We start from the raw sequence: 5,313 nt of genomic DNA, 5'->3' as shown, positions 1-5,313 counted from the left end.
ATCATTCTCACCTATGAACGTGTGCCTGACAACCACCTCCGTTCTACCTTAGATTGAGTGGATATCTCTTGGGTTCCTTAATCAGAATCTTCGTGGTATAAGCTAGAATTGATGGCGGCATTCTTGAGAATTCGGAAGGTCTAAACCTTGTCTGTGGTATTCTGAGTAGGATTCAAGGATTGAATGACTGTGACGAGCTTCAAAACTCGCGATTGTGGGACGTTAGTGACAGACGCAAAAGAATCACTGGATTCTATTCCGACATAATCGAGAACGGACAGATGAATAGCCGTGCTGTGATAGAGCGCGTTGAACATTTTCACTGAGAGGACGGGACGGTAGCCATTGACAACGGTGATGCCCAACATACAGCTTGTCATGGGAAGGAGTAAGAAGGATTGGATGAAGACAGTAGGAAAGCAGGGAGACAGAAGGGACAAAGCATCTCCATACGCTTATCTGAAATTCTCACCAATGAATTGCATAAGTATCTCTATCTTTACTTTATGTTTTATTTATCTTTTAATCATTAATCCTCCATAACCATTTGAATCCGCCTGAGATTTACAAGATGACCATAGCTTGCTTCTTACCAACAATCTCCGTGGGATCGACCCTTACTCGCGTAAGGTTTATTACTTGGACGACCCAGTGCACTTGCTGGTTAGTTGTGTGAAGTTGTGATAAAAAGTTGAGATTGCAATTGAGCGTACCATGTTGATGGCGCCATGGATGATCACAATTTCGTGCACCAAGCCGCTATACACTTGCCAAACACGTCGGCTCCGACCAGCACAGAAGATCTCGTCCGAGATCGACCTACAGTTTCAGGTGACCCTCGGAACAATTATCAAGTTACTTAAGTAGTTAGTAGAGTTTAGGGTGTTTAATTTTTAATTTTAGTGGATTTAGGTGGTTAGGATATGTTAGATTAGGCTCTGACATTGTTGGAAAATGTTGGATTATTTAATTCTTCTAAAAAATATTGAATTATTGAGCTGTTTGTTGAGTCCTGCTGCTGAAATTATTTAGAAAATGCTTGACTGTGCAAATAATGATGTTAATTTGGTTTGGATGGAACCCTTTAAGGGTGGCTATATCCGAATTTTAAGGGAGACTCTATCAAAATTTTTATAAGATTTTCAGTGAAATAAAAAAATTAAAATTATGTTTTGATTAAAATTAGATTTCCTGCTTCATATATATTTGTCTGTTATTGTTTAATTTGTTTGTTTATTTTATTGTTTGCTTGATATATTAATTTGTAGTCTAAGTCGTTGGATCGTAAGGCGACACTGGCAGAAACCTTCAAGTATACCCATACTTTGAAGGCAAATAAGGAGAGATTTGCTTACGAGCGGTTGGCAGCTCATTATGTGAGTTTAAATTAATCTTAAATTTCAGTTTTATTTGGTTTAAAGTCAATTATTTAACTATTATCCTAATCACAACTAATGTGTATGCCGCAAGAAGAATATCATCAGAGGTTGGAGACCGTGACCCAGTAATCTCAGCCGCCTAGTGGAGCCGAAAAAATGGCTCCGAGACCTCAGTCATGGATCCCGACAGGATTTGGCGTAAGACCGCCTCTGAATCCCAGAAGAATCGCCGCTTCAGGTTGGGCTTGTTCTTCGCCAGTGGTCTCCGCTCCACTGCGTTGGCAACTTTCTCTGCCTCTACCTCTGCCACTAGCCCTGCTGATCCCCAAGAAGTTATTGACCTGAAGGAGAAGGTGTAAAAGCTAACACATGAGCTTCACTAGCAGCAAGAGCAGCAGTTTGAGCAGAAGTATTGAGAGATTCTTGCACGCATTGCCTCCAGTTCGGACCTGACAAAAAAGCTGGAGCAGCTCAATCGTTTGCGATAGCAAATGGAGGAATACAACTAGTAGATGTGCGTTGGAGGCAGCAGCGTTGCTGGTTCCAATGGCGACGCTATTAGTGGGGCACCGAAGGCAGTACCTACTCTGCCTCCTCAGTAAAAAGACCACGACGACGACGACGATTATCAAGATCTGTAGGGGTTAAGGTTTTATGTATTTTTATTTGTTTAGGGTACATTACCCTACTTCTATTACATTATATTGTATTCATACCATTTATTTTTAATAAAATAATTTGTTACTTTATGCTAATTTTAGATTTTAAATAATAATTTTATTAACAATAGTTTTAATTTGATTTAGTTGTTAGTTGTGGTTAAACTATGCTAAAATAAAAAATAAAAAATAAAAAACTATCGACGGATGTATCAGCAGATTACTCTAACAGTAATTATTAACTCAGAATCGACATTCATTGAAAATATCAATGAAAAATTTATAAGTAATTAACGTCAAACAAACAAAATTCGTTAATAAAAAATCTTTAATGCTATTTATATCATTAATTATAGAACGATAATAAATCCAACATATCCAGCGTTTTTCTTATAGTTTGTGAAGCTACATGCCAGAAGACATCGCGCATTTAAACTAACATGAAATGATTCTTACCTAATCCTTTTCATTTGCTATTCGCTCTCTTCAATAGATTGTAATAGATTATTATGTATGTTAATTATTAAAATGCTACATGTACATTAATAACTGGGCAACTAATAATTAATCAATATAGTAATAAACATTGACCTTGTGATTAACAAATAACGACCTTATATTAGCTTGTATACGAACATCCATTTGCTCGTTTAGTTTTTCCAAATTACTGTACTTATTACTTTTTTTTTATAAATAAGGGGACTAAATGCTAAAAAGAAGACTACATCAAAGTGCAAACATGATATCTTTCAAAATAAATAATTAAATTTCATATTAAAACTTATAAGTATCTTTTAAAATTATTCACATTTTTCCCTTCTTGTGTCGTTTGTCTTGGGTGCAGAAAAAATATACATAAATTTTAGAGTAAAGTGAGAAATAAAATTTTGAGAATTTATATTTTAGATAAATTAATTTTAAAAAAATACTAATAAACTTTTTTAGAATATCAGATATATATAGACATATTATTTTTAAATTTATTCCTATAATTAGAATATAAGGTTTTAATTTAAACTAATTTGTTCATATTTATTATTTTAAAAATTTTATTGATATTTTTTTAAAAGATTAATCTATCTAAAATATAAATTTTCAAAAATTTATTTATTATTTTACTCTCAATTTTATTAGTGTGATAAATCACAATAATTTAAATTCGATTTGATCAGTAAAAACTAAAGTCAAATTGATACAATGTACATTATAATTCTTTGATGAATTAAATTAAATTATATTTAAAAATAAAATTAAACTGATATAATTTAAATCATAACTATTCAGTTAAGAATTGATTAATTATCTTGTTATGACAAACATAAATGGATCATTTTTTATTATAACTAATTATGATGATGAGTATTAACAGAAGAATTTGGATCCTCTAAATTTTAAATTTTTATTTTAGAGGGTAAAATGTAATTTTTTATTCTTGAATGATTTTTCTCTCATATTTTTTTTGGTTCCGCTTATGAAATAAATAGAAAAGATTACACTTTTCTTTAAAGTGATTCAAAATTTAGATGAACCAAAGTCCTAATCGAATCAATTAAAAATGACCAAACTAGCAAGTTTGGATTATATGCAAAACATCAATAATAAAAAGAATATTATAAAAGATGATATCAAGTCAAGTTTAAAAATTGTTGCACTTATGATCAAGCTAAAGAAGAAAAGATTTCATCTCTTTTTGCCAATAGCTAGAGCATTGATTGTGCAACGGCTAATTTGATCAAATAGGACATGATTTCAACATTGAGGAAGTGATCAAAACTATATATATGAAGAATTCATCCAAAGAAGAAGGCAACCATTTGAGCCAAATCTGATCATATATACCAGCCTTTGTTTTTTTTTTTAATGTGTTTATATTTTTTTATTGTCTAGAATTAAATTTATATTGAGAGATACAAAAGATAAAGAGAATTGATCACACAAAAATTATTTTATTCTTTTGTTTGAATATTTTGATTTTGAAAGTATACTAAAATTTGAGTGCATTTTGTTTTCTTTATCTAAGTTGGGTTAGTATTTATAGTCTATAGAATACTAAACCTAGGGTTATATAGTTTAAGTGTATTATAAAAGTGTGAGTCTCTTGGAATTGGTGTTTGTATTCAATCTTAATTATAGTGAAAATTTTATTATTATTATGGTGGAGACTGAATGTATATCACATTGAACTAGAATATATCGTAGTGTGATTCTTTTTTCGGAGATGCTACACATCCATGTAATCAAGTTGGCCCAACACCAAAAAAACCCAATACCATTAAATGAAACGTGAAATGCACACGCCCAATACACACGAAATCGCCCAACGCTTCTTCTCCCCCACGCTTCTTCTTCTTCTCCCGCGCTTCTTCTTCTTCTTCTTCTTCTTCTTCTTCTTCTTCTTCTTCTTTTCACGCTCATTTACGCACGGAGTGTAAACCCCGGTTAAATTAGTTAATAAATTAGTTTTTAATAAGGAGGATTAGAAATGCGAATATTATATCAAAATAGGGTAGAACTCATCGAAACGAGAATTTTGACACTAATTTTGAAGAAAACGGTCCAAGATTGGACCGAAAGGACCGAACCGGTTGAATCGGACCCGAACCGGGCTGTCGGTTCAACCGGACCAGCCCTATTAAATGAACCCAGCTTTGTCTTCTCCCTCATTACTGCAGCAACGAAGCTTTCAGCTTCCAGGGAGAAGAGAAACGAGAAACATTCCCGTAACCCTTACGTTAATTTCCGATCCCCGTAACTTCTCCGTCCGAGCTCCAATCGCCGCACCGTTTGCGGCCACGCGTTCACTGCATCAAGCTCTACATTTCTATCGGAACAATTTCATAGGTAACTTATTTAATCACTCTCAGCTTCATCTTCCCCCAATTTTCGAATTTTAAGTGGGAATATTGAATTTCTTTGATTTCTGATGTTTTAGGATCCAATTAGCTTGAGAGAAACGTTCACTCTTGCTTATGTGAAGCTTGGGTAAGGTGAGGATACGATAATTCTATTTTATTTTCATTAAATTTGAGCTTTGAGTATTAAATTGGGTATATATGTATTATGAATGTGTATTAGGTTGAAAATAAATAATTGGAGCTTGAAATTGTGAATACTGGAACTTGGAGGAAGCGGATTAGTTGAGTTTTGAGGGGCTGTCTTGGTTTTGAATAAATAGCTTTGGTCGTTACGTGAAAATCGGCCAAGGTATGGTTTAGGTTTCTTGCATTTAATATATAATGTTCTGTGAAAACTTAGGCTAGACGACCATAGGATAA

General features: G+C 33.3%; 1 long non-coding RNA gene across 1 annotated transcript in view; it reads left to right on the top strand.

Moving 5' to 3' along the window:
- The first annotated feature begins 4,692 nt into the window (after positions 1 to 4,692).
- Positions 4,693 to 5,313, top strand: part of LOC107458135 (uncharacterized) — a 2,173-nt gene continuing 1,552 nt past the window's right edge. Inside the window, exons 1-3 of the long non-coding RNA XR_001585967.3 lie at positions 4,693 to 4,879; positions 4,971 to 5,025; positions 5,114 to 5,242. This is a non-coding gene — a long non-coding RNA (uncharacterized LOC107458135). The remainder of the gene's footprint in view (positions 4,880 to 4,970; positions 5,026 to 5,113; positions 5,243 to 5,313) is intronic.

This window comes from Arachis duranensis, chromosome 7 (genome assembly GCF_000817695.3).
Source record: "Arachis duranensis cultivar V14167 chromosome 7, aradu.V14167.gnm2.J7QH, whole genome shotgun sequence".
NCBI lineage: Eukaryota > Viridiplantae > Streptophyta > Magnoliopsida > Fabales > Fabaceae > Arachis > Arachis duranensis.
Note: the sequence above shows the minus strand (reverse complement) of the source record. Positions and strands in the feature narration are given on the sequence as shown.